This window comes from Salvelinus sp. IW2-2015, linkage group LG19, assembly GCF_002910315.2.
Source record: "Salvelinus sp. IW2-2015 linkage group LG19, ASM291031v2, whole genome shotgun sequence".
Taxonomy (NCBI): Eukaryota; Metazoa; Chordata; class Actinopteri; order Salmoniformes; family Salmonidae; genus Salvelinus; species Salvelinus sp. IW2-2015.
In genome coordinates, this window is record NC_036859.1 from 22,383,747 (window position 1) to 22,393,439 (window position 9,693).

The following is a 9,693-nucleotide window of genomic DNA, read 5'->3' on the forward strand; positions in this document are numbered from 1 at the left end:
TATTTCATAGTTTTGATGTCTTCACTATTATTCTACCATAGTAGAAATAAAGAAAAACCCTTGAATGAGTAGGTGTGTCCAAACTTTTGACTGGTACTGTAAGTATTCACACCCTGAGTCAATACTTTGCAGAAGCACCTTTGGCAGCGATTACAGCTGTGAGTCTTTCTGGGTAAGTCTCTAAGAGCTTTCCACACCTGTATTGTGCAACATTTGCCTATTATTCTTAAAATAATGTGTCAATCTTTGTCAAATTGGTTGTCATTTATAGACAACCATTTTCAGGTCTTGCCATAGATTTTGAAGTAGATTAAAGTCAACACTCTGCCACTCAGCCATTGTCTTCTTAGGAAGCAAGCAACCAGTGTAGATTTGGCCTTGTGTTTTAGGTTATTGTCCTGCTGAAAGGTAAATTAATCTCCTGGTGTCTGGTGGAAATCCCTGAATGGTTTTGTTCCTCTCCGACTGAGTTAGAAAGGACGCCTGTATCTTTGTAGTGACTGGGTTTATTGATACCACCATCCAAAGAGTAATTAATAAGTTCACTTGTAACTTCACTTGTATGTGTGGGGTACAGAGATGAGGTAGTCATTTCATGAGGTAGTCAACACTATTATTGCAACTTATTATTTGACTTGTTAAGCAAATGTTTACTCCTGAGCGTATTTAGGCTTGCCATAACAAAGGGGTTGAATACTTATTGACTCAAAACACTTTCAGRTTTCATTTTGTATTCATTTGTAAAAACTTKGAAAAACATAATTCCACTTTGATATTATAGGGTATTGTGTGTAGGGCAGCGACACAAAAAATCTAAATTTAAGACATTTTACATTCAGGTTGTAGCAAAACAAAATGTGGAAAAAGTTAAGGGGTGTGAATACTTGATGAAGGTGTTTTATCTACACACTATTAGGAAGCAGCATCTGAAACTGCAATACAGATATGAAGAGAAAGACACTAAACACCCCAAACATATTTACCCTTTGGCTAAGGTGTCTCTTGCATCTAAGCAAATACTTCATAGCATGCTGTGGGGCTCCAAGCATGAACTTTAAGCTTGCCTCCTCCCCGTAGTCGCTGCATTGACCAAAGGTCTACAGCAAACAGTTCAACTTATAATATGGCTACTAATACTGGAAAAGCTAAATCAAAGTCCAAGTATACAGATTTGACGATATTCTTGCATACAAATGTAATGTGAATGTAAATGTCTCCTTCACGATTTGCCCAAATGTACCTGGGTGACTTCACACTAAATGTCATGTAGTTTGCTCATACTTCAAGTTATCRGTCTGAAACMTTGCACATACACTGCTGCCATCTTGTGGACATCATCGGAATTACAAACAGAGTGATGGCTAGATGTGGGACCTATCTGTTGCATTTCAAAGATGGTGGTAGGAGAAAAAGTTGTTTTTTTCTTTGTATTTTCTCCTACCAGATGTATTGTATTATATTCTCCTACATTCAATTCACATTTCCACAAACTTCAAAGTGTTTCCTTTCAAATGGTACCAAGAAAATGCATATCCTTGCTTCAGGGCCTGAGCTACAGGCAGTTAGATTTGGGTTTGTCATTTTAGGATAATATTGAAAAAAAAGGAGGCTATCCCTAAGAAGTTTTTAAAGATGGGTTTGATTCAGAGAAGCGTAAGAGTTGGAAACCCTTGGCAGAAGCTATACACAGAATAGACCAGCATAATGGATGCATGGATGCTGTGGAAAGAAATTGTACCGGCCACAGACAAGCTCTTGGGGCCCATGCGCCTGTTTGACATCGGTATATTTTTTCTTCATTTAATAAATCATTTTGACAGTAACCCTCCAAAAAGTCATTCATAACCCTTTTTAATTTCCAAATCTACTAGGAAGCTAAGTACCTGTTTCTTGGGCTTCAAGAATGTGACTGGTCGAAGTGCTTCAGGCCTTGAAAATGAAATCATTGAAAGTAGGGGGATATTGGTAAACAAATGCTGTGGTAAAGACTAAGACACCACCAGTGCAATGAGTTTACCTTACTCAGGTGTTCAAAAGCGCATATCAGAACGAGAGCCTAATACTTCTTAGGTTGTTCTTTATGAGATTTATTTAGAAAATGATCTCTCTGAAAAAGTGACAGTTAATGGGTCAGGGTTAGGGTTAAAAACAGCTTGATTGCTGTGGCAACATCAGGGAAACCAGGCAGAAGGGAGTGGTGTTTCATATACCGAAGTTCTGCAACATCTTTAACTAAGCCTCTCACATTCCCCTTAATTGCTGCCCTCAACACGTTAAGGAAAAATATTAACTGTATAGGAAGCTCTGGGACAGGTCGTCCTGATACTGGACAGCCAATAAATTGGCAGATGGAAACAGATGATCATCATCTTCACAAGGTCCTTTGCTGTTGTACTGGGATTGATTTGTACTTTTCGCACCAAAGTACGTTCATCTCTAGGAGACAGAATGCGTCTCCTTCCTGAGCGGTATGACGGCTGCGTGGTTCCATGGTGTTTATACATGCATACTATTGTTTGTACAAATGAACGTGGTACCTTCAGGCGTTTGGAAATTGCTCCCTAGGATGAACCAGACTTGTGGAGGACTACAATTTTTTTTCTGAGGTCTTGGCTGATTTCTTTTGATTTTCCTATGATGTCAAGCAAAGAGGCACTGAGTTTGAAGGTAGGCCTTGAAATACATCCACAGGTACACCTCCAATTGACTCAAATGATGTCAATTAGCCTAACAGAAGCTTCTAAAGCCATGACATAATTTCTGGAATTTTCCAAGCTGTTTAAAGGCACAGTCAACTTAGTTTATGTAAACTTCTGACCCACTGGAATTGTGATACAGTGAATTCTAAGCTAAATAATCAGTCTGTAAACAATTGTTGGAAAATGACTTGTGTCATGTACAAAGTAGATGTCCTAACTGACTTGCCAAAACTATAGTTTGTTAACAAGAAATTTGTGGAGTGGTTAAAAAATGAGTTTTAATGACTCTAACCTAAGTGTATGTAACCTTCCGACTTGAACTGTAAGTATTCAGACCATTAGTACTTTGTTGAAGCACCTTTCGCAGCCATTACTGCCTCGAATCTTCTTGGGTATGCCACTACAAGATTGGCACACCTATATTTGGGGAGTTTCTCCCATTCTTCTCTGCAGCACCTCTCAAGCTCTGTCTGGTTGGATGGGGAGCGCTGCTGCACAGCTATCTTCAGGTCTCTCCAGAGATGTTCAATCGGGTTCATGTCCGGGCTCTGGCTGGGCCACTCAAGGACATTTAGAGACTTGTTCCAAAGCCACTCCTGCGTTGTCTTGGCTGTGTGCTTAGGGTCATTGTCCTGTTGGAAGGTGAACCMTTGCCCCAGTCTGAGGTCCTGAGTGCTCTGGAGAAGGTTTTCATCAAGGATCTCTCTGTACTTTGCTCCGTTCATTTTTCCCCTCGATCCTGACTAGTCTCCCAGTCCCTGCCGCTGAAAAACATCCACACAGCATGATGCTGCCACCACCATGCTTCATTGTTGGGATGGTATTGGCCAGGTGATGAGTGGTGCCTGGTTTCCTCCAGACGTGACGCTTGGCATTCAGGCCTAAGAGTTCAATCTTGGTTTCATCAGACCACAGAATCTTGTTTCTCATGGTCTGAGAGTCCTTTAGGTTCCTTTTGGAAAACTCCTTTTACTGAGGAGTGGCTTCCGTCTGGCCACTCTACCATAAAGGCCTGATTGGTGGAGTGCTGCAGAGATGGTTGTCCTTCTGGAAGGTTCTCCCATCTCTACCGAGGTACTCTGGAGCTCTGTCAGATTGACCATCGGGTTCTTGGTCACCTCCATGGCCAAGGCCCTTCTACCCCGATTGCTCAGTTTGGCCATGTGGTCAGTTCTAGGAAGAGTCTTGGTGGTTCCAAACTTGTTCCATTTAAGAATGGAGGTCACTGTGTCCTTGGGGACCTTCAATGCTGCAGAAATGTTTTGGTACCCTTCCCCAGATTTGTGCCCCGACACAATCCTGTCTCAGAACTCTAAGGACGATTCTTTTGACCTCATGGCTTGGTTTTTGCTCTGACATGCACTGTCAACTGTGAGACCTGATATAAACAGGTGTGAGCCTTTCCAAATCATGTCCAATCAATTGAATTTACCACAGGTGGACTCGAATCAAGTTGTAGAAACATCTCAAGGATGATCAATGGAAATAGGATGCACCTGATTTCAAGTCTCATGGCAAAGGGTCTGAATACTTATGTAAATAAGGAATTTCTGTTTTTTATTTGTAATAAATGTGCAACATTTTGTAAAAACCTATTTTTGCTTTGTCATTATGGGGTATTACGTGTAGATTGATGAGGGATCATTTTTATTTAATACATTTTAGAATAAAGCTACAAAGATTTATTATTATATATTTTTTAATTTAAGAGGTCTGAATACTTTTCGAATGCACTGTATAGCTTTGTGAAATGTTAGGCTTAACATGAGAAAATCACGACCAAATATGCCTACCAATAAACATTGATCTATTAGCTAAAGCAAAGCTATAGGCTACATGCCCTGGCACCACAGAAAGTCCATCATCGATTCGATAGGCAGATGCATAGTCATGTCGCAATTTGGACAGCGATCGGAAGTCTATACTTTGTGAGTGGCTGGCTGGCTGACGCATTCAATTAATTTTGATTTTAGGGAAGGTGGGGGGGGGGTGAACTCTGACCAGAGAAACTGTGTTACGCCAGTGCTCTCATCCCACTAATAAGAAGTCATTAGCATGGCCCTCCTCGTTCCCTAACGTTGGGAGGAGAAAAATGTGGATAAAAATAACCCCAGAGACCCGTAAGGCAAATGCTTGTTAAAGAGATACTGTACTGTATATTCCTTACAAAATGATTTATTTGAAGCACCCTATAGTATGCTGCTACACCTGGATCAGAGAAGCAGAAATTATACCAAACTGGGGATGATGAACAAATCCCATGACTGTTGTGAAGATCAAATAAAACAAAACACCTTTACAAATATAAAGAGAATAAGTCCACATACTATACTTTTAGTGATCTGGTCTTAGAAGTGTCCTAACGAAATAGCAAAAATAATTAAAGAGGGCCTATGTTTCAAATGATTATTAGCTGAAAGATGGATGGTCTTCATTCATCCTCATCCTTCCTAACTTTTTATTGCGGTTCAGTTTAAGTGTTCTCTGGGTTTTCTGTCTACACAAGCAGTAATATACTGTTGTGAATCCGAGGAGAATTAAAGCTAATCCAAAGCTCCTGTCCAGCTATTGGAAATCATATTTGATTTATGCTTTTTTTCCCTCCCCATTTCCTTCAGGTTTATGGCACAATCAATCGCCTGGTTAGCTCAGGCATGATCAAACAGAGCTGATAAGACAAACGTTCTTTGTCACTGAGCAGTATATAACTGGGAATTTTTAGCCCTCCATCGATTGCTGATTTTCTCTGCCCAGCACTGCAATTCAAAGCAAACTGTAGGTAGTCGGAATCTATCTTGCCGGATAAGACTCCTGACCACCTAACTGCTGACTTGTTGCTCGCCCACTGTCACTTAACATTTATCCCAGTCTGGTATCATTTCGGTGCTCAATGAGCATGCAGACTTTCGAATAGAGGACATACAGAGAATGCTACTACTGTATGCAGCCTGCCTTGGGCAGCCAAACAGAAACAGTGTAATAAGATKTTCATAATTAATATATTCATCATAAACATTAATGAAGACAGGCGTGGTCTAAGTTCAACACTAGTGCTTTGTTGTGCCAGAGGATTGTCTCCAGAGCTTTTCTCCACAGGCCAGAATAGAAGCCTGGCACCACTGCAAGCCAATGCACTTTAACTCCCCCACTGGTGATGAGAAAAAAGCCATGCTACCACGGGTGCATGATAATAAGTAACATTGTACATTTCAAATGGGCTCTTACTCTATCTCTCGCCAGGGAAACAGAGGGTTGCGTAGGTAGGAAGATTTGCATGAGCATGAGTTTGTGTGTTTCATTTTCTTCTGTTTTCTATACTCTGATTTGGGGAAATGGAAATGCTTGTGTGGCTTTTTCCGTGTGTGGTGCAGACAAATCAGTGCAGGGTCTACAGAACATTCATCAAACAGATTGAGAATATGACAGAACGGACCATGGTGACCCCAAAGGGATGTATGGAAGACTGGTAGAATAATCCAGAGCAACCACATAGCACCATCTCTATACTGTATCATCACTGTGCATTGCATGCATCCACTGTCATTAGCTAATGACCTTTGATTGTAAGTGTAATAATATTGTCCTAAAATAAGCTTGAACTGGCATAGCATGATGGAGGAAACCAGAGACTATTCAGAGGTCCTCAGTTGCAATTTTTTTGCAAGAAGCTGTTCATCACACTGTCAGTTTCTTTATTACATTGGCCCGAGAGAAACACAATGGTACAAATTTAGGTGGATCTGGCTATTGGTATTATGTACACCTGAGCAGTGTTTTGGCAGCTCTGTTTGTCTGAATACATTATTTGATTGATGATGCAAATGAATGAAATACCTCCATTTGAATGCAGAATAATGAGGAGTAATGGGGAAACTTCTCTAACAAAATCACCGCTGGGCGCAACAGGGAACTAAATCCCCAGGATTTAAATATTATGTAAATGATTAATGACCACATAGACTAACATCATCTTGTTGTTTGGCTACCCATTGGCACACTGGTAAATATTAATTATTCACATAGAGAACAAAAAGAAACCGTCCTGAGCTCTAGAGTAATGAAACAAGCTGAGGCAAAAAAGAGAAAGAGCACCACTTAATGATGTCAATATTTTTAACCTAACCTAATGAATGAGTCTATTTCTAAGCGTCATTAATGAACAAAAGTCCACAAGGAATAGGTTACGATATTTTTCTATCAATTCTCTTAACATATAGCACAGACATATTATGCCTTGTGATTTTCAGCCATTTTACACACATTCATTGATCACTGTATGGTTAGCAAGCTAGCTTCTAACCGAAGTCACACTTTATGGATGGATGGATCTACTTAGTAGATGAAATAGAGAGAATGTTATCTACATTTTCAGACTTAGGGAACCTTTGAAAGCATGGCTCATGCTAATGACACAGGGTCACAGGGGAGAAGGGAATTGAGAGGATGGGAGGTAGGAATCCTAAGACTGATTCCTTTCTACCTCCAGACTCACAGCCAGCCTATATCCACACCGCACACAGCATGAAGGTGGTGCCTAAAATTAACCAAACGATATCTCAGAACAGAAGAACACTACTCTATACCTTCAGACTCTTTCAGCATACATCCACATCAGACACAACTCAAAGGTGGTGCCTAAAATTAACCCAATTATATCTCAAAGTCACAACACAGAATGGACCAACAGAGTTATTTTGCAATGGTGTGAGATTTCTGTACAGATTGTAAATCATCCAAAAGGGTATGCCCTAGGACACCCCTCACCAGATGTTAATATCATGCTAATATCTAACAGCAAACCTCCGACTCTCTGGTCCATGGACAATATGCTCAGCTGACTTTGACCAATTAGACACATGAGATATATGACAATAACCTTCACTTGGTGATGCTGTCTAGAGGAACAGCAGAWATATAGCTAAATGTTTCCCAAAAAAGAATACCATGAGATAAATATATTATTTCTGGAGATATAAACCACACTATATCATCCTTATCTGACACAGCATTAAACAAATMATTGGATGTTTACACAGTAATTTTCTTAGTCAACAGCAATAATACTTGGCTTAGATTTGATTTGGGGAAATAAAACTAAAATACAATGATAGCATTGGTTTAGTTTCACACAACAATGTGATCAAGACTCAGTGACCTGGTGGTTGCTAGTTGAGACACTTGAATATGTGGGGAAAATTAGGGACACTGATACTGTGCTCAGTGTTCCTCCAAAACAAGTCAGTTATGGGTTTGTTTCTTATTGTATACTCGGCACACGGAATAAAGCTATACATCTATAACATGCATGCTACATTATGTGATCAATTGAACATGTCATTTATTGTTAAAAAAGGTTAAGTAATGATAAAGATGATGATTTCTGAGTTTTTATTAAATTTTTCCAGTAAAATACAGAGTAACTAGATACGGAACCATATACTAGGTGTACATTTAAAAAAAAAAGTTTTTTGAAGTGTACTGATTTTGTTGTGATATGGAATGTGCTTGCCATTAAAGTCTGCAGTACTTTTGCATTACTTTTGGAGTACTCATTGTCCTGTGAAATTGTATCAGTATCAATTAATGTAACATGAAATTGCTCTAGCGCTTGATGAAACTGTTTCTAACAACATTAGAGGGGTTTAGTTTCCTGATGTTGTCTGCTGTTTAGTCCCTGCTGAGGAGTCATTAGCTGGATATTGTTGTGGCCCCTCTGCTCAGCAGGATAATGTTTGATTGATATATTTGTTATCTTGCCCCCATCAACCAAACCCCCGCCAGGAACAAAGCTATACCTGAAAAAAAAAACATTTWWWAAAAACATGCAGTCTAACTTACCCAATTTCCCTCGGTTTATCTCTCTCTTCCCTCTGGTGCCGGTACCTTTCTCTCGCTGTACACTGATCTCCAAGAGGCTTCTCTCTCACTCTCCTAGCATCTTTTGCTGACTGTATTGATCTTTAGGCCAAGTATGTATTTAGCCCTGTATTGTTACTACTGCTGATCAGATGAGAGCTCTCCTCTCCCTGCTTCTCACAGCTGCAGTGGGGAAGCAATGTGTGCTTCTCGCTTTTGCTCTCTCTCTCCTCCACTCGCTCTCTGACTCGCTCGCTGCCTCTCGCTCTCTGACTCGCTCTCTGCCTCTCGCTCTCTCTCACTCTCTCGCTCTCTCTCTCTCTCTTGGTGTGCTGTATTGATCTCTCTGTGCTGTTCCTCTACTAGTGCAGCCCCTAGTGGGCGTTCCAGACACTACTTGTAGCAATCTCACTGTGATTGTCCCAGCTCAGTACACATCGAGAAGGGGAGGGGAGGCAGGAGGGAGGAGGGTGCCTGGGTAAATGCATGATGCCTCTGAAGAACAAGGTGCAACCTGGGCGGTCAGCAGGCAGCAGGACACCTACCTTCAAGAAAATATACTGTATGTAACAGAGATGTGAATTAATGTTTCAGCAGGCAATCATAACCAAATAACTATACACACATGAAGGTGAACAAGCACTCATTGATGCTTCTACCTGACTGGTTTTACACAATTCTGATAGTATCTGAATATGACGAGGTTTAAAGGAAAACTCCACTTACCATCTAGTATAATCCAGTTGGTGGCAGGGGATCATAGATAGCCACACTTTTTGAAAGGTTAGGATTTATCTCACAGTAAGTTAGTCTACTTWAAAAAAAAAAACACGTATTGTCCTATCATCAGGTGTATTATAATGGAAAGAAGTAACCAACATTTAAAAAAATAATAGATTTGGTAGATAGTTATTCATTATTCTGACCTCCCTACATTATAATTGGAAGAGGAAATATAAACTCATAGTCTATTAGCTAGAAATGTAATTCCAAAACTATTTTTGCTGAAAGAGGCTGTTTAGCTGGTTGAACAAATGTTAGCCATGTGTTGGCAAAAATGTACAGTATCAGTCAAAAGTTTGAACACACCTACTCATTCAGGAGTTTTTCTTTATTTTGTAAATATTTTTCTACACCG

The 9,693-nt window shown here is 40.1% G+C and overlaps 1 protein-coding gene across 1 annotated transcript in view; it reads right to left on the minus strand.

Moving 5' to 3' along the window:
* Window positions 1–8,850, minus strand: part of LOC111979751 (tenascin-R-like) — a 178,943-nt gene extending 170,093 nt beyond the window's left edge. The window contains 1 exon segment of the mRNA XM_070449031.1: window positions 8,538–8,850. The gene's annotated coding sequence lies outside the window, so the exon portion shown is untranslated.
* Window positions 8,851–9,693: the final 843 nt, after the last annotated feature.